The sequence below is a fragment of the Oryctolagus cuniculus genome, chromosome Y, assembly GCF_051225735.1.
Source record: "Oryctolagus cuniculus isolate XC-2025 breed Fujian yellow rabbit chromosome Y, ASM5122573v1, whole genome shotgun sequence".
Classification (NCBI taxonomy): domain Eukaryota; kingdom Metazoa; phylum Chordata; class Mammalia; order Lagomorpha; family Leporidae; genus Oryctolagus; species Oryctolagus cuniculus.
In genome coordinates this window covers 32,777,795-32,798,536 of record NC_142889.1, presented here as the reverse complement: position 1 = coordinate 32,798,536, position 20,742 = coordinate 32,777,795, and positions in this window count along the sequence as shown.

Genomic DNA, 20,742 nt, shown 5'->3' with positions numbered 1-20,742 from the left:
TTCATAAAGTTTCTTTCCTGTGTGTGTTGAGGTTTACTGAGGTAGGACTTTTTCTGGAAAGTTCTTTACATGTTCAGTTGTCTTTCCTACAATGCCAACTGACTTATTACAGGTGTCTCCCATATGAGCCCTTTCATTTGTAAAGAACACTCTTTTCCCATTGAACCCTTTGCCTTTTACACTGTGTTCAAACACCTGCTGAAAAGGCTGAATCTTGTGAGGCTGCCTGATGGGCTCCCAGTGTTCACTTGAGTTGCCAGGTACATTAGTGCCATCAGATTTCTCTGCAGCTCGCATCTCATCAGGCCTCCTAGGGAGTAGCAAATTGTGAAATAAATTATATGTCTCAGCTTTCAGTAAAAATATGGCCTGAGCTTAAATTAAGTGTTGCTTTTTTTTTTTTTTAACAGGCAGAGTGGACAGTTAGAGAGAGAGAGACAGAGAGATCTTCCTTTGCCATTGGTTCACCCTCCAATGGCCGCCACGGCTGGTGCGCCACGCTGATCTGAAGGCAGGAGCCAGGTGCTTCTCCTGGTCTCCCATGGGGTGCAGGGCCCAAGCACTCCCCGGCCATAGCAGAGCTGGCCTGGAAGAGGGGCAACTGGGACAGAATCTGGTGCCCTGACTGGGACTAGAACCCGGTGTGCCAGTGCTGCTAGGCGGAGGATTAGCCTGTTGAGCTGTGGCACCAGCTAAGTGTTGCTTTTTAATTTAACTCTCTTGTGTGTTAAGTTGTTGTTTGTGATTACAACTTGCCTCAAATTTATTTGTTTACTTTTCCAGTTGGTTCCCAAAAGGTCATCCCTTCTGTGGGCTGAAATGAGAAAAAAAATACTATATCCATGAACCATATCTAAATGTTACTTGTAGAATGTTCAAGTAAAAGCAATGCAATTTCTTAGTGGAATAGCATTTGAATAGGTCAGTAAAAGGTATTCAGTGTTGCCCTATATATCTTTTTCTTCATAATACACTAAGGTAATAAAACAAAGGAAGCTTTCCCAAATTCATACATTTAACTATGTTAAATGTTTTAAGTGGAGAGAGGGGGCAAGTGATGTCAGGCAGTGGGTCAAACCATTTCTGAGGATACATGCATCCCACATTAGTACCAGATGAGTCCTGGCTACTGTGCTTCCAATACAGATTCCTGCTAATGTGTCCTGGCAGGCAACCAATGATGATTCTAAGTGTGTTGGAGCCTGCCACACACTTAAAAGACCCAAACAGATTTACTGGCTTTTGGTTTCAGGTTGGCCTCATTCTTACTGTAGCAGGCATTTGGGCAATGAACATGTAGATGGAGGACTTTTCTCTCATTTTCTATTTCTCTGTTACTTTCATTCTGCCTTGCAAGGAGAACCTAATAAACATTTTCATAACTAAGTAAATATTTATAAAAGTTGAGAAACACTTAGTAAAAATACTTAGCAACTATCTTATTTGAGTAATAAGCTGCAAACTTCCCAGCAACCATCATCATTTCTTATAAAAGTGAGGTTTCTTGCTTCCTTAATCATTCAGCTTTGAAGATGGGAAAACTTCATTGGATCACTTACTTATAGGTACCAGAAGAGGACATGTGTGTATCCCCTAGGCAGGACCGTAACTTAGAAACAGCATCCATTTTTTGGTTGCTGCATGTTCAGTTTTTCCAGGGGAATGGCTATAGAGATCTGTGGGGTTTCTTAAGCAAAAACACCTCCTTTAAATGTTTTCAAGATTTGTTTATTTTAGAGGCTGGTGCTGTAGTGCAGTGGGTTAAAGCCTTGCCCTGTGGCACCAGCATCCCATATTGGTGCCAAGTCTCAGCTGCTCCACTTCAGATTCAGCTACCTGCTAATGTGCCTGAGAAAGCAGCAGAGGATGGCCCAAGTCACTTGGTCCCTGTACCTGCATAGGAGACTCAGAAGAAACTCTGGACTCTTGGCTTCATATTGATTCAGCTCCATGCATTTCAGTCAGTTAGGAGTGAACTGGCAGATGAAAGACCTCTCTCTCTCTGTCTCTACCTCTCTCTCTCTCTTTCAAATAAATAAAAAAAAAAACTTTTATAAAAGATTTATTTTTTTTTAAAGACAGAGTTACAAAGAGAGATGGAGAGAGTATTCATCCACTTATTCACTCCCCAAATGGCTGCAATGGTCAGGGCTGTACCAGGGTAAAGACAGGAGCACAGAACTCCAAATGAGTCTCCCAGATATGTGCAAAGAAATATCTGCTGCTTTCCCAGGCACAGTACCAGGGAGCTGCATCACAAGTGGGACAGCCAGGACTCAAGTTGGTGCCCATATGAAATGCTGTCATTACAGGAAGTGGTTCAACATACTGTCACAATCTCAGCCCTTCCCAAATCTTTTATATGTACATTATGATGACAGGTTTCCACAGATTCCTAAGAAAACCTAGTACCTTCAGATTCTCAGTACCACAGAAGGCCCATAAATGTCCCATACATTATTTTTTGTATGCTTTCCAATCAATTTAAGGAAATATGTTCTGCCATTAGGATTATGTTCACCTTCTTTGAGAAGTACTTCAACCTCATTATGAAACCAGCATACTTGGTATTCTTTGAGTTCTTGGTATACACTCTTGCTCTAAAATTGGAAGTTATGTCTTTTAATGCTTGTGCTAGATGCTCAAAATTATCCCATTTTTACAGAAAACTGACTCTCTTATGCATTTCTAAACTTTTATATTATAATTATATTATAAAAGGAGCAGGAAAAGTATTATAGCAGGTTAACCTGCTTCCTGCAACACTGGCATCCCATTTTCTTCATGATTTGTTTATTTGAACTACAGGGATAGGGACAGACAAACAAAGCCCATTCACTCATTCACTTTTCGATTGCTTGCAATGGCCATTTATTTTGTTACTCATTTATTTGAGAATCAGAGACAGAAAAAAAGGGAGAGAGGGGATGCCACTATGGCATAGCGAGTAAAGCCACTGCCTGCAGTGTTGGCATCCCATGTGGGTACCAATTCAAGTCCCAGCTGCTCCACTTCTGACTGGGAAAGCAGTAGAAGATGTACAGTAGAAGTACTTGGGCCCTGCACCCATGTGGGAGTCCCAGAGGAATCTACTGGCTCCTGGCTTCAGATTGGCGGCAGCTGCAGCCAATTGGGGAATGAACCAGCACTTGGAAGACCTCTCTCTCTCTGCCTTTCCTTCTATCTCCATGTAACTGACTTTCAAATCAATAAATCTTAAAAAAAAAAAAAAGACAGAAAAAGGGAGAGGAAAGAGACAATGAGAAAGCTCACATTCACTAATTCAGTACTCAAATTTGTGCAACAGTAAGGCCTGTGCCTGGTCAAAACCATGAGTGGGAACTAAATTTCTGCAACTCATAAGAAATCAGTTCCGCTGTGTGATCCAATTTTTATAAGCATTGATAGAATAAATACATGAATAGGACAGTGCCATGGCTCATTTGGCTAATCCTCTGCCTGTGGCACTGGCACCCCAGGTTCTAGTCCTGCCTGGGGTGCCAGATTCTGTCCTGGTTGCTCCTCTTCCAGTCCAGCTCTCTGCTGTGGCCCAGGAAGGCAGTGGAGGATGGCCCAGGTGCTTGGGCCCTGCACCCACCTCAGAGACCGGGAGGAAGCACCTGGCTCCTGGCTTCAGATCAGTGCAGCACACCAGCCACAGCACACTGGCTGGAGCAGCCATTTGGGGAGTTAAACAATGGAAGGAAGACCTTTATCTCTGTCCCCCTCTCTAACTCTGCCTGTCAAAAAAAAAAAAAAGAATAAACATCTGAAGAAAAACAGGATGTGACAGTAGGAAGAAGGAGAAGTTTGAATACAGGGGATGTATTTAACCTAGAAATTAGTCTCATTACAGGCAGAAATTGATTGCAATGGGGCTAGCACTATGGCACAGTAAGCTAAAATTCTGCCCGCAGCATTGACAACCCATATGGGTACTAGTTCATGTTCCAGGTGCTCCTCTTCAAATCAGCTCTCTGCTAATGGCCTGGGAAAGTGGTGGAAGATGGCCCAAGTGCTCTCCATCTTGGAGACCCAGAGGAAATTTCTGGCTCCTGGTTTCATATCAGCTCAGCTCTGGCCATTGCAGCCATCTGAGGAGTGAACCAGTGAATGCAAGACCTTTCTATCTCTCCCTCTGTCTGTCTGTAACTCTACCTCTCAAATAAATAAATAAAATTTTAAAAATAAATTGATTGCATTGTTGGTAGTTCTGACAAAGTATTCACCCAGAGCAAAACAACAAGCAGATGATGCGTCATATCAGCTGTTCTCAGGACTGAGACTTGGGATAAATAATGAGAAATGCTCTACCCAGTCAACATTCCTTGAGATCTTTTCCATCCCAGTCTCCCTGTCCCATGTGTGCTGACTGACCTGACAGGCTCCAATTTAGGGGTTTTGTCACTGTCCATGGCTCTGCCCCCGTTCCCACTTGAAAATCACCTCAGGTTTGCTTTCGCAGTACCCTGTTAAAGGGAAATAATGCTGGGTGTCATCATATCATTATGTTAGAGTTTTGAAAGACAACAGCTTGTTCACAGGGGCTGTGAAACAAAATTGTTGATTTCAATCCTTTCCTTATGTTTCTTGGCCTCAAATTCTATGCTTATCCACCATGTAATCTTTTAAACAATTAATTTGCTTGCCACATGGGAAGTAACTGTTTCACTTCGGCATGAGAGGGGAATAGCACTCACCCAAAAACAACAGGCTATTGTAGGTCTCCATCATCATATCTTTGTACAGAGTCCTCTGAGAACTGTCCAGGTACTGCCACTCCTCCTGAGTGATGTCCACAGCCAGGTCTTCAAATGACACCAACATCTGCAACAGCACATTTTTTTTTGTTCATCATGCCAGTTCTGTCACAAAAAGACTAGGAGTGCATTTCTCTGTGTGTGTCTTCTATGCCTTTTATATAAGATGCGGATGATTTTGGAATCTATATGGCAACAGCATGCAAAATTACAATGAAAATGTCTTGCTTCTATATTAATTTCATAATTCAAAAATCAGTACAATGGAATGCTTGTTATTATGGAACTGCTCTTTCTCCTAATGATTTTGAAAAGAGCCCACACTGTAATCTGTAGACATACATGTAAGCATATGACTGAATTAACATTAGATGAGTTACAGGAGAAAATGTTGAACATCAATTGGGAGAACGAGGAATTTCTTAAAAAATAAATTTTTCTGTATTATCAGATCATTTATTTTATTGCAAACTTTTTAAAATTTATGCATAGTTTTTTTAATGTATTTTTCCATTAATTATTTGATAAATTTTTGTGTGTACTTAATGACTACCACAATTATGTAACCAGGCCATAAGTCAAATAATATTTACATCATGGACATAGAGTTTGAAGCAGGAAAAAGAATATCAGTAACATGTATCAGGTATAGTTACTCTACTTCATATGTCTACAGGAAAATGCTGAGCTCATAAAAGTATCCAAATCATACAAGAAAGAGATAAAGGGAAGAGGAAGAAACCAGAAACTTGAGGATGCATAGGAATGGAAAACTCTCAAAGCATTTTCATTTGGGCTTTTATTATAAGGTTTTCAAGTCTGCCTTTTTTAATCTTACAAGTAAAATATACAGTAAGAAACAATTTGGAAAGCCAAAACATTCATACTGAAATCCATGTTAACTTGAAAATTAAGGTTATGACCATGACAGCTATTGCTAAATCATGTAAATGAATTAGTTGTTCTCAATAGAATTTTCAATTGTTCAAAATCACAGGAAGGAGATCACAAGGTACATCTAAAAAACATGCTAAAACACTAGTAACATAACCAGACAAAATGTCATGTTTCAGAAGGCTGACACCTGGCTGGAATAACAAATACACTCACACACACAAATACACACAAACACATTCTAAAGGGTTATACTGTCAGAAACAACCAAATTTACTTCAAAAGTGCCAGAAGATAAAGAAGTTATATTATAAACAAGAAGGAAGCCAACAAGGCAGCCCAGCCCATAGTAAGCATGCTCTATTCAGTCCTGGTCAATGATGTAATGTGGAGTCAGTGCCGTGGCTCTCTAGGCTAATCCTCCACCTTGTGGTGCTGGCACACTGGGTTCTAGTCCCGGTCAGGGCACCAGATCCTGTCCTGGTTGCCCCTCTTCCAGGCCAGCTCTCTACTGTGGCCAGGGAGTTCAGTGGAGGATGGCCCAAGTGCTTGGGCCCTGCACCCACAAGGGAGACCAGGATAAGCACCTGGCTCCTGCAATCAATCAGCATGGTGTGCTGGCCTCAGCGCGCCAGCTGCACCGGCCGCGGCAGCCACTGGAGGGTGAACCAATGGCAAAAGGAAGACCTTTCTCTCTGTCTCTCTCTCTCACTGTCCACTCTGCCTGTAAAAAAATGATGTAATGTAAATAATATTGATAATGGTTAAAGAAAGCTATTTATTAGAAGAAACAATGATTCCTTGGAAAAGAAAAGGTTGAAGAGCTACCAAGGTATGGAATGGAGTCAACAAAGTCTGTGTCTCAAGTACACAGCACAGGCCACTCTCCACATGTATCCCCAGCATGGTCATATTGCCATGAGACAGTGCTGCTATCCTCCAGAATTCCTAAATTATTTTTAAAATGAAATTATAAAAAAGGAATGGCTGTCGTGATTATCCTCCTCCTTTTTAAATCATGTACACTGATTAAAAACAAAGCAGTCACTTGTTAGCTCATGGCACACAGGTCTAACAATCAAGAGAAGCCACATCTGGACATGATACATTTCTGGTATCATTCACAGAACTTGGATTTGATTTCAAAGTTGAGAATAGATGATATTTTTTAAGTTTGTCTCTCTGGGTATGGAATGAAGTTAAGATACTTGTGAGATAAGATTAACTGATGTGTGGTGACCACTGCTCACTCAACTTCAGTATTGTTTCTTGTGAGAAAATCACATATCCTCTCCCAGTCTAGAACTCACACAAATTCACATGATTCTCACTCAGCAAATATCAGTAGATATGAATTGTGTCACTTCTAGGAGAGCTTTACTTGGTCCAATGGCTTCTATATTCTCCAATCACAAAGATGAGCATTTCTAGTAAAGGTCACTATAGCAGGATGAAGAAAAATAGGAGATCTGAAACACACTTTAAATGTGGAAGCCCTGCAGTGTCTGGGAGTCACTTGTCACCTAATTATACCCTAACTTTTCAACCCAATTGTTGTGAGACACTAACAAATAGAGCATCTGTTACAGCAGTTCACTTTAATAGATGGATCTCTCTAAGTCCATGGAAGGGGGCAAGAAATGCACAGAGGCTGGGGGTTATAGACTTTTTAGCAAATTTTGTGGAAAACATACACAAAATAAAATTAAAAGTGAACCCACAGTTCACACTGAGTATTTAACAACTTTGGAATTACATGCAGTGTGTGATTAATAATCTTAGATTAGGAAAATCTATTCTAACTGAAACTCAATATCCAGAAACTATGCAAGCTCAAAATCAAGAATAGAAAACTCAGCAGAATTTTTAGAGGTAGAATGACAAAATTAGTAACTTAAACATCAGCAGATATGCCTTTTTTGTGTATTATCAATTACCAAATTTTGAAGATATGTAGCATGGGAGGTTAAATCCAATGCCAAAAATGACTACAGAGGAAGGAGATTTTTTCATTCTCATTTTGCTGAGGATACAAATATCTTCCATTGCAATGGGTCTCATTAATATGGGATCTCAGATGAAAGTACTGGAGACTCAGTGATGTGTTGGATGGTAGCAAGTGGTATGGGCAAGTGGTATGGCACATATGTAAGTGCAGACCTCACTGGGAGTAGGATCAGAGAAATATATCCTAAGCTAGTGAAAATTGTAATCCTATTGATCAACAGATCAGGCTACAAATCACAAGCTATACAGAAAAATGTTAACATTTCCTGAAGAAACATTGTCCTTTACCAAAATTCTAGAGGTTTTTCTCTCCTTTTAAGTATTTATGTATTTGCATGACTGAATGACAGGGAGAGAAAGATAGGGAAAAAATCTTCCATTAGCTGTTTCACTTCCCAAGTCTCAGCAAATTCAAAAAAGTCAAAATCATACCATGCATCTTCTCAGAACACAATGGAAGGAATCTGGAAATCAGCAACTCAAGAATCTCTAGAGTATATGTAAACACATGGAAACTGAACAACATGCTCCTGAATGAACACTGGGTCACTGAAGAAATCAAAAGAGAAATCAAAAACTTTCTAGAAGCAAATGAAGATAACAACACAACATATCAAAATTTATGGGATACCACAAAAACATTGTTAAGAGGAAAGTTTATAGCAATAGGTGCCTACATCAATAAATTGGAAAGGCACCAAATAAATGAGCTACCAATCCATAACAGGGATCTAGAAACTCTACAGAAAACCAAACCCAAACCTAGTAGGAGAAAAGAAACAATTAAAATCAGAGAAGAAATCAACAAAATTTAATCCAAAAAATTACAAAGATCAGCAAAACAAAGAGCTGGGTTTTTGAAAAATAAACAAAATTGACACACCATTGGACCAACTAACCAAAAAAAAAAAAAAAAAGGAGAGGGAAGACCCAAACCATTAAAATCAGAGATGAGAAAGGGAATGTAACAACAGAAACAACAGACATCAAAGAAATAGTCATCAGAAATTACTACAAAGAGCTGTATGCCAACAAACTGGGAAGTCTAGCAGAAATAGAGAGATTCCTGGACACATACAACCTACCTAAATTGAACCATGAAGACATAGAAAACCTAAATAGATCCATATCTAAGACAGAAACTGAAACAGTAATAAAGGCCCTCCTAACAAAGAAAAGCCTAGGACCGGATGGATTCACTGCTGAATTCTACCAGGCATTTAAAGAATTAACTCCAAGTACTCTCAAGCTATTCAAAACAACTGAAAGAGAGGGAATCCTCCCAAATGATTTCTACAGAGCCAGAATCACCTTCATCCTTAAACCTAAAAAAGAGGCACCATAGAAAGAGAATTACAAATCAATTTACCTGAAGAACATAGATGAAAAAAATCATCAATAAAATTCTAGCCAGTAGAATGCAACAACACATCAGAAAGATCATCTACCCAGACCAAGTGGGAGTTATCCCTGGTATGAAAGGATGGTTCAACATTTGCAAATCAATAAATCATTTAAAAACTGCAGAAGAAAAAGCATGCAATTATCTCAAAAGATGCAGAGAAAGCATTCAATAAAATATAACACCCTTTCACGATGAAAACTCTAAGCAAATTAGGTATAGAAGGAACATCCTTCATTACAATCAAGATGATTCATGACAAACCCATGGTCAGCATCATACTGAATGGGGAAAAGTTGAAACCATTCCCACTGAGATCTGGTACTAGACAGGGATGTCCACTCTCACCACTGCTATTCAATATAATACTGAAAGTTTTAGCCAGAGCTATTAGGCAATAAAAAGAAATCAAAGGGATTTAAATTGGGAAGGAAGAAGTCAAACTATCCCTCTTTGCAGATGATATGATCTGCAACTCTACCAAGAGACTATTGGAATCATAGAAGAGTTTGGTAAAGTAGCAGGTTACAAAACCAATACACAAAAATCAGCCACCCTTATATATACAGACAATGCCATGGCTGAGAAAGGATTTCTAATATCAATCCCATTCACGATAACTACAAAAAACACATTGGAATAAACTTAACCAAGGGATTCAAAGATCTCTATGATGAGAATTACAAAATTTTAAGAAATTGAAGAAGATATCAAAAATGGAAAAATCATGTTCATGGATTGGAAGAATCAATATAATCAAAATTTCCATTCTCCCAAAAGCAATTTACAGATTCAATTTGATACCAATCAAAATACCAAAGATGTCCTTCTCACATCTTGAAAAAATGATGCTGAAATTCATATGGAGGCACAAGAGAACTTGAATAGCTAAAGCAATCCTAGAAAACAAAAACAGAGCCAAACATATCACAAAACCAGATTTCAAGACATACTACAGGGCAGTCATAATCAAAACACCTGGTACTGTTACAGAAACAGATGGATGGACCAACAGAATAGCATAGAAACACCAGAAATCAATCCAAACAGCTATAACAAACTTATATTTGATCAAGAAGCTAAAACCAATTCCCAGAGCAAGAGCAGTCTATTCAACAAATGGTGCTGGGGAAAACTGGATCTCCACATGCAGAATTAGGAAGCAAAACCCCTACCTTACACCTTACAAAAAATTGACTCAACATGGATTAAAGACCTAAATGTATGACCCAACATGATCCAATTACTAGAGAACATCAGAGAAACCCTGCAAGATACTGGCACTGGCAGATTTCTTGGGAAAGAACCCAGAGGCACAGGAAGCCTACGCAAAAATTAACAACTGGGAATACATCAAATTGAGAAGTTTCTGCACTTCACAATAAAGAGTGAGGAAAGTGAACAGGCAACTGGCAGAGTGGGAGAAAATATTTGCAAATTATGCAACTGATAAAGGATTAATATCCAGAATCTACGAAGAGATAAAGAAATTCCATCACAACAAAACAACCTACTTAAGAGATGGGCCAAGGACCTCAATAGACATTTTTCAAAAGAGGAAATCCAAATGGCCAACAGACACATGAAAAAATTTTCAGGATCACTAGCCATCAGGGAAATGCAAATCAAAAGCACAGTAAGATTTCACTGCACCCTGACTGGAATGGCTTTCATACATAGATCCACTAACAACAGATGCTGGCAAGGATGTGGGGAGATAAGCACACTAATTCACTGTTGGTGGGAATGCAAATTGGTAAAGCCACTATGGAGGTCAGTTTGGAGATTCCTCAGAAACCTGAATATAGCACTACCACACAACCCAGCCATCCCACTCCTTGGAATTTACCCAAGAGAAATTAAATTGGCAAATAAAAGAGCTGTGTGCACCTCAATGTTTATTGCAGCTCAATTCATAATAGCTAAGACATGGAATCAACCTAAATGCCCATCGACAGATGATTGGATAAATAAATTATGGGACATGTACTCTATAGAATACTACACAGAAATAAAAAAATGAAATTCAGTCATTTGCAACAAAATGGAGGAATCTGGAAAACATCATGCTGAGTGAAATAAGCCAGCCCAAAAGGGACAAATAGCATATGTTCTCCCTAATCTGTGACAACTAACTGAGCACCTAAAAGGAAACCTGTAGAAGTGAAACTGACACTATGAGAAGCAAGGACTTATTGATCACTGCAAAGAATATGGAGTTCAGAATTTTAATACAGCAAATTAATGTAAACCAAATCATTCTAAAGAATATTACAGTATTCACAATTTCTGCAACATATGCCTTACAATACTCAAGATAAAATTCAAAATCACTATACTTGGGGGAAAAATGAAAATCTGACTTATACTCAAGGACAGAAAAACTAGGAAAAAATTTAAGTTAGGTGTTGAAAGTAGTAGACAAGATACCTAAAGTATCTGCAAGTATCTTCCAGTATTTACAAATCATATAAAGTTAGATAAAGACTGATAAGCTATTTAAATTCTATAGATGTAACAGTATTACAGTGAAAACCTATTTGTAGGAAAAGGAAAAAATAGCACAATGCAAGTTTAGTCCACAAAGTAAAAGTTGCTATCATAAAGAACAGCTTAACACCAATTTTAAAAGACCTCTACTTTTTTCTCTTACTGTGTGATGTTATCTGCCACACTGTGATGCAGGAAGATGGCCCTTTCTAGATTGGCCTCTTGACTTTAGACTGTCTAGCTCCCAGACTAGAAGAAATAACTGTTTTCTTGAGGCTGGTCTTGTGGCGCAGCATGTTATGTCACCACTGGTGAAGCTCTCATCTCATAGAGTCTGATTTGAGTCCTGGCTACTCAACTTCCAATTCAGCTTCCTTCTAAAGCTTGTAGGAAGGCAATGTATAATTGCCCAAGTACTTGGGTTCCTGACACACATGCAGTGACTCAGATGGAGGTTCTGGCTCCTGGCATTGGCCTTGCCCAGTTCTGGCTGTTGTAACTCCTATTGTGAGTGAAACAGGTGATAGAATCTCCCTTATTCTCTCCCTCTCTCTTTTATTAACAGAAAGAGAAAGTGCATACATTTTGAAAAAGTATTTTAAAGTATATACATTTTGGCAAAAAATGTTTTCTTTCTAAATAACCTGTTTGACAGTCTTATCACAAAGAGACTAAGATGGACATAGATCAAAATACTTTTTTTATTTAAAGACTGTATGATTAATTTGAGAGGCAGAGTTACAGACAGAATGAAAGACAGAAAGTTCCTCCATCCACTGGTTCACTTTCCAGATGGCTCAGCCAGAGCTAAGCCAATCAGAAGCCAGGAGATTCCTCTGGGTCTCCCACATGGGTACAGAGAACCAAGCACTTGGGCCACCTTCTGCTGCCTTTCCCGGCCATAAGCTGGATTGGAAAAGGAGCATCTGGGATACAAACTGGTACCAATATGGGATGCCAGCACCACAGCCAGAGGCTTAGCCCACCATGCCACAGTGTCACCCCCCAAAAGCCTTTTTTAATTAATGAAAGATACTACATAAATATGCAAAGCTTCAGAAGTCCAGGAACAATATAGAAAGTAATCTAACATTTAAAATGCAGAATTAAAAAGAAAAGTTCACTTTGGTTAAAAAAATTTAATCTACAAATACACACTTTCCATAACCTTTATGAATCATGTTTTATAGTATGCATTTTCAATGAACTTCTAGACCAGTTTTATGCATGGGTTACTAACATTTTTGCACTAAAATAAACTTCTTTTTTCTTTCAACTTTCCAGAATCTTTGTGAAGTCCCTCATAACTGCAATAAATTTCAGTAGGAAGAGAATAAATGAAAAACAAAATATGTATTTTGAAATGGTGAAAAGCTTCTCAAATTTTATTAAAAAAACATCAATTTATAGATTTGAAATGTTCAGTGACCCCTTAATCAACAGATAGAAAGCTACTACAAGCAAATAACAAAATGAAGGATTCCAAATACAAAGAACAGACCTTGAATGTTGTGAAAGAAACAACAGCCTACTGGGTCAGCTATGTATGAATGATAGCTGACTTCTCCTCAGAAATTAGTGAAAGAAATCTTCACTACACTGAAAAAAATATCATTCCATCTTTGATTCTATATGTAGTGTAATTGCTGTAAAATATGAGGTGAACAAGGGCAGGTATTTTCGCTCATTGGGTTAAGCTGCTTCTTTGGATGCTCACATCTCATATCAAAGTTCCTACCCTTGCTTGTGATTTAACTTCATAATAATGCACACCAGGTAAGTGCCAGATGATGGCTCTAGCAGCTGGGTCACAGATATCCACATGAGTGATCTGGATTGAGTTCCAGCCTCCTGGCTTTAGCCTGGACCCTGTTCCAGCCATTGCAGGTATTTGAGGGAGTGAAACAGCAGATAGAGCTCTTAATTTTTTATCAAGTAAATAAAAATAAATAAAGCATTAATCCATGAAGTATACAAAAGACATTTTCTGAACAGGAAAATGAGAATATAATATAAAAGAAGCAGTCTATTTTCAAATAAAATGATACAAAATGAATACTTGGATTAGTAGGAGTTAGGAACATAGGAGCATTTTTTACTGCCAAAGGCCATTTGGATATTACAACATTATGTGCTGTCCATACAAAATTATCAACTTAAAATTAGCTTGTCATTAGCTCCTTGAATTAATAATACCACCTGTGGTTGTCTTGGCAGGGTCAAACCAAATGATTTTTTGGGTCTTATATCGCTAAAGAAATACTCAGGGACTTTTCATCATAATAAACAGATAATACATCAGGCTGATCATATCATTATAAATGCTAATGTGCCTAAAAACAAAACCTCAAATGATATGAAACAAAGTCCACAAAACTAAAAAAGAAACTTAAGAAAAAGCCTCAAAAGTAATGTTAGAAAATTGATTTACATTTTATAGTAATTGATGAAACTAATAAAACATCAACCATACACATGAATGACAGTATTGACCAAAATAATATTTATAAATCACTATCCAACATTCACAACAACAGAATAAATGATGAGCTACAAATCAAAAATATATCATGGTGAGATCCAAGATGGCTGAATCGGGTATAGCCATAATGACTTAAGCTGCTCTGAGATATGAACAGAACAAAGGAAATACTATTTTCCAGAGAAGTGACTGACCAAAATGTTAGACAAAGAAGTAAAAAAAAAAAAAAGTCAGTCACCCACTGACTTCCTACCTCAACCTGAGAGCTGATGGGGCCTGAGCAACTGATGAGCTTGGAGCAGGGAAGCCTCCTTGCTTCCTTCCCCTCCCTGATTCCTGCAGAGCATGACACTGAGCAGAGAAGATACACAGTGAGCCTCTGCTCTGCTCCTACCAGCACTGTAGAGTCAGGGCAATGTGTAAGGCAAAAGACAGATCCCTGCATCCTGCGTCTGTGGGAGTTTGGGGGCAGAGCTACACTCACATACTCTACCTGAGCCAGGGAAAATCGCCTTAGCTTCTGGGGGCTACCACCAGAAGCAGGCCATAAAAATGTTTGTTCCCACCCCAGGAGATCTGGGTAATGATCCACTATACCTGAAAGACCAGGACTGTAACAATTTATTGTAAATTTCTGAGTGCCACTGAAATCTACCCAGTGGACATAGGGAAGAACCTGCTTGCATTCCTCCTCTCTGGACCCATTTACTCTGCAGAGTAAAACCTGTACACCTAGTCCTAGGACTAGGGTTGTTGTTATTACACAACAAAGTGCCAGTTGGACTCTCTTACCAAGAACTGAGGAAGGGACAATCCATATCACACAGTCCTAAAGCCACAGAAATCAGTGCCACAAATCCCAGTATCACTCAGGCTTGCCGGTAAGTCAAGGACCAGCCATCCTCATCTTCCTCAGCACCAAGAACAAGCCCTTGGCTATTGCAATCATCAGGGAGACTTAACACAGAATCTGTGGACCAAAGATGCACACCCAAAGAAACCCTTATTCATCTAAAAGGCACATTTCCATCCCTAGGAACTGCAGCTGACTAGACCATTGTGTTACTAACAGACACAGCTGACAGCCACTAAAATAAAAGGACTCACTCAGACACTACAATCCTGGGTTCACCTAGAACCAAAGCCAAGGCAACAAGATTTGCACAAGAGAAATGAAAATAAAAACCATAATGAGGTTTCACTTCACCCCAGTAAGAATGGCTTTCACCCAAAAGTGCCCCTCCAAATAAATATTAGCAAGAATGTAGGCAAAATGTACCCTTATACACTTAGGTGGGAATGTGAACTAACACAATCATTATGGAAGACATTTTGGAGATTCTTCAGAAATCCAAAAATGGATATAACACATGACATAGTCATCCCACTCCTGGGAATTTACCCAAAGGAAATAAAATCAGCATATGAAAGAATTACCTGTGCCCCCAACTTTATATAGCAGCTCAATTCATAATAGCTAAGATAGGGAATCAACCCAGATGTCCATAAACTGATGACTAGATAAAGCAAATGTGGTATGTGTGTGTGTGTGTGTGTGTGTGTGTGTATGTATGTACACACACATATATAAAATGGAATACTACTCAGCCATAAAAAAGAATGAAATCCTTCTTCTGCAACAAAATGGATGCAATTGAAGACAATTATGCCTACTGAAACAGGTCAATCCTAAAAAGACAAAAATATTTTCTCTGATTTTTGGTAGCCTATACAGCAGAAAAAAAATGTATGAGTGAAACTGACATCTTGAGATCTAATTATCATCTGTATCCCTTGTCTATATTCCTCAGGAACAGTGACGTTTCTACTATCTACTTGTTGAATTCTTTATTTAGTGGAGGACTGAGCTTGTGATTATAAAGTAACTTGAAAATGTGCTATCACACAAATTAAAAGAAAAATAAGAAAGGGAAAAGGAGGAAGGGAAGGGGGAGAGAGTGAAAAGTATCGTCATGTTCTTAAAACCATATATAGGAAATACATGAAATCTGTTCTACTTATATAAATAAATAAAATTTTAAAAAGATATTCTAATTCTAGTTAACAGTGCTTGTTTTTATTCCCAGCTCTTGCTTTTGAGTCCAATTTTATGCTACCGCATGTGCTGGGAGGCAGTGGTGATAATTCAAGTAATTAGGCTTCTACCACTCATGTCAGGGGAAAGGAGTACATTCCTGGCTCTTGGATTCATTCTTGGTTACTATGGATATTTAGGAGAGTAAGTTAGTGGATAAGAGGCTCTTTAATTTCTCCTAATCTACCTGTCTCTATTTCTAATTCTCAAATATGTAAATATATTTTAAATGTAAAAGATTCAAGCAAGGCAAAAGCCAGACAATATACTTAATGACATTGATAAATGTTTGACTAATTGAATTGAGGGTACTTTGAGTAGCTTAAAGTATGAATGAAGAATGGAATGATTTGCTGGAAGACAGAGCTTTGGGAAGTTTGCAGCACAACCAGCATGTATAGTCTGGCAGGAAGAAATGTATGTAGAGCTGTTTAAGAATCTGAAGAGATTCTGCTCTCCACACAACCCCAGTCCAACCCATAAATCCGGTACAGTCTCCCAAGGTTATTTTCACAATTCCTAAAACACTTTATTAACTGATTTATTACCAGTTAGCAACTCTTACCAGTGCAGAATGTTGTATGTTTATTTCTAGATTGGAACTAAACCACTTCCACTTTAGCATCATATGACCAATAAATACTATTCCAGACTTCATTTTCCACTAGAATTTAGCAAATTCTAATTTCTGATTTGGACCATGTAACAGATATGTCTTTGAGGCATCAGAAAGACTGTAGACAAATTTACAATCAGCTCTGATGGCTCTAATACCTTATAACTATGACAATACTACCTTGTTTATCACTTTATGTTTCCATTTTAATTTAAAAATGCTCATAAAGCTCCTATAATACAATGTAAAACAAGTTGAGAAATAAGCAACAACTTACTGGTGTTGTATTCATTTTCTTTGGCCCCCGAAACATGTAGTGGTATCTACAATTACACCTGGGAAAGAAAGTGAATACAGGGAGTTGTGAGAGAACTGGTCTCGCTTGCACTTAGACTATACAATGTAGGGAAGATCATGATAGAAATGAATGCAGAATTATAGATATATTAGCTGGAGAAACAGAAACAATCTCTGTGGTGAGTTAGCAATTTACACTTGATAAGGGAAAGGGAAGATCCTGAAAGAGCACCCAAAATTTTACTAACTGGCAGTGATTAAATCTAATTATCCTTAGGTTAATGGAATCATTTTGTTGCTACTTATTTTTAAAAAGCAAGTGATAGGGCCGGCACTGTAGCACAGTGGGTTAATGCCCTGGCCTGAAGCACCGGCTTCCCATATGGGCAATGATTCTAGTACCAGCTGCTCCTCTTCTGATCCTGTATGGCTTGGGATAGCAGTAGAAGATGGCCCAAGTCCTTGGGCCTCTGCACCCACATGGAAGACCCAGAAGAAGCTCCTAGCTCCTGGCTTTGGATCGGTGCAGCTCCAGCCATTGCAGCCATCTGGAGAGTGAACCAGCAGATAGAAGACCTCTCTCTCTGTCTCTACCTCTCTCTGTAACTCTGTCTTTTTAATAAATAAAATATATCTTTAAATAAAAAAGCTAATGTTATGACTGAGAAGCAATTTATTATTTTCAGGATGACTGTTTAAACAAATTTCAGTATATCATAGAAGTAAACATCATTTTGTCACTAAAACCATACTACAGAAAAAAAAATACTTGAGTGGTATTAACTACTTTGGTATTACTACAGATGTACTGAACAGGAGTCCGTCCATATACTGAAAATCCTATAGAATTTAGTCATTTAGCAACCTGTGTATTTTTACCCACAACTGTACAGTAAAAATGGATATAATACATACTTATTGTACTATACTTTCCTAGTAATTATCCCAAATAACACACCTCCCAACACACAAGCCTTCAAATAATCTTCATCACAATGATCCTTGGCATTACCATTTTTCTTGCTTTACACAACTGGACATCAGTAAATATGACACCTACACACTTTGAAAAGTACTTGCTTATTGGAGTTTACCTTATTAAACATTTATATTATGAAGAAGTCTGGGACTTGTCTATTGGAGACACAGGGTTTGGGCAAGAGCCAGAGCAAACCACCAAACTTGAGAGGGTTGTATATGGTGATGCAGGTTAGAATATTGCTTGGGACACACATCCCATAAGCAAATTTGTGCTTTTCATCCTGGTTATTCCATACTTAAAATAAAACACCCTGCTGTTGTACCTGGGAGGTAGTGGATGATGGATAAGTACTTGGGTTCCTGTTACCTTCAAAAGAGATGCAGGTAAGATTATTTCCTTCTGGCTTCAGCCTGGCATAGCCCTGGCCGTTAGGATAATTAGAGAGTGAATCAAGCAGTAGATGGAACAGTCTCTTTCTCCCTCATCCTTTGTCCCTCCCCCCTCCACCCCTTCTCTGATGCTCAGCCTTTTAAAAAATAATTACAAAGAAAACCATAACATATTTTTGTTGATTTGTTATATATCAAATGCTGATATACTCTTGGTAAGGAAGAATTTAATTGCATGCCATATACAATCAAGAGACCTTCACATAGACCTGTTCATGAGCATGAGTCATGCCAACTGTCAGCTAGGCTGCTGCCACACAAAATGCCTGGATATCATAAGAATGTATTGAGGGGCTGGTGCTGTGACACAGTGGTTTAACATCCTGGCCTGAAGTGCTGGCATCCCATATGGGTGCCGGTTTGAAACCTGGCTGCTCCATTTCCAGTCCAGCTCTTTGCTGTGCCTTGGGAAAGCAGTGGAGGGTGATCCAAGTGCTTGAGCCCCTGGGCCTGGGAGGCCCAGAAGAAGGTCATGGCTCCTGGCCTCGGATCAGCACAGCTCCAGCTATTGTGGCCAATGGGGGAGTGAACCACAGGATGGAAGACCTCTCTGTCTGTCTTTGCCTCTCCTCTGACTTTCAAATGAATAACTAAATCTTTTTAAAAAAGAATATATTGAAATATTTTATACTCTAGTTGGGCACTGTATTGCATTTTATTTATATTTTACAAAGTGATTATCAGCAGTAATCTGATTTGCTCACATTTTAAATAATTGGAAATGGGCCGGCGCTGTGGCTCAATAGGCTAATCCTCCGCCTGTGGTGCCAGCACATCGGGCTCTAGTCCCAGTTGGGGTGCTGTATTCTGTCCCAGTTGCTCCTCTTCCAGTACAGCTCTCTGCTGTGGCCCAGGAGGAAAATGGAGGATGGCCCAAGTGCTTGGGCCCTGCACCCACATGGGAGACCAGGAGAAGCACTTGGATCCTGGCTTCAGATCAGTGTGGTGCACCAGCCGTAGCACGCCAGCTGTAGCGGCCATTGTTGGGTGAACCAACGGGAAAAGGAAGACCTTTCTCTCTGTCTCTCTCTCTCACTGTCTACTCTGCATATCAAAAAAAAATCTAAAAAAAATAATAATTAGAAATGGACCAACACTAAATCTCTGCAACATTTATGATTGTCAAAAAATGGGTAACTGATATTAAAAGAGAAAAACTTGCATTATAAACATATTTGATTCACACAATCCATAGACAGTATGGGGAGGGGAAGTATGGTCATATAAAGATACTTAGTCTTTTCTACTAAAATAATTAGTGTTCCATCCTTGAGTCATATTCCAGAGTTGAGTAAAATATTCTAGTGCATATTTTGAAACAAAAAGTGTCCACAAATACAAAGGTTTCAATCTCCTTTAGTTACATAACTAAGAGCTTCTGAAATCCATCTGTCCATCTAAATATCTAACAAATCACTTACTGTTCTAAGAAATGGATCTGAACTTTTCCCTCTACTTGTTGGTTTATGTTACAAACTAGGCAAAGAGGCCAACAGAGGGTTTCATGGAGCTCTCATATGAAGATGGCTAGAATTGAGATGAACTTGAGTGGAGTAGGACAGGGTACTGACTCTTGACCCACAGCCTATCCCTGGCTTTCTTTGTGCCTCACCTATGGTTTGCCCTGTTGAAATTCCCAAGCCTTCTCTGATCCTGCCATTGCCCTTTAGTGACTATTGTGCAAAATTGAATTTATAACCTAAGTACTCTCATCTCAGGACACAGAAGAAATTACATGCTTAAAAAAATGGGTCTCTATGACACATTCCTTGAAATAAAAAAAATGAACTTTCAGGGATCAAAGAACTAGTTTAGCAACACAACATACTGGTTTCTCATACCCATTCCCAGGAATTGTTCCCTTGATCATCACACACCTCTTTCAATGGGAGCTGTTCCTACTGGGGTCAGATATTTGGATTCAGTGAGGAGTCCTGATATGAATAAAAGTGGGAAGAACATACTCACAAATAGATGGCTAACCTTAAGCAGCTTCTTTATCTGTTTCTTAAGTATAGATATCATATGATGATTGCAGTTCATGTTTTTGAGCACCAAGTCATGACAGCAATTCTAGTAAGTAATTTGTACTGGATGAATGGGAATAAATAGTCCCTGTAGTATAAAGGGAGAGATGAATAGAAAGGAGATTGGGTAATTAAGATTCCATCACAAGGATTATGAAATGAGGTTAATCTTTTTCTTTTTTAAAGATTTATTTGAAAGGGAAATAAGGAGAGAGGCAGGAGAGACTGACAAAGAGATAGA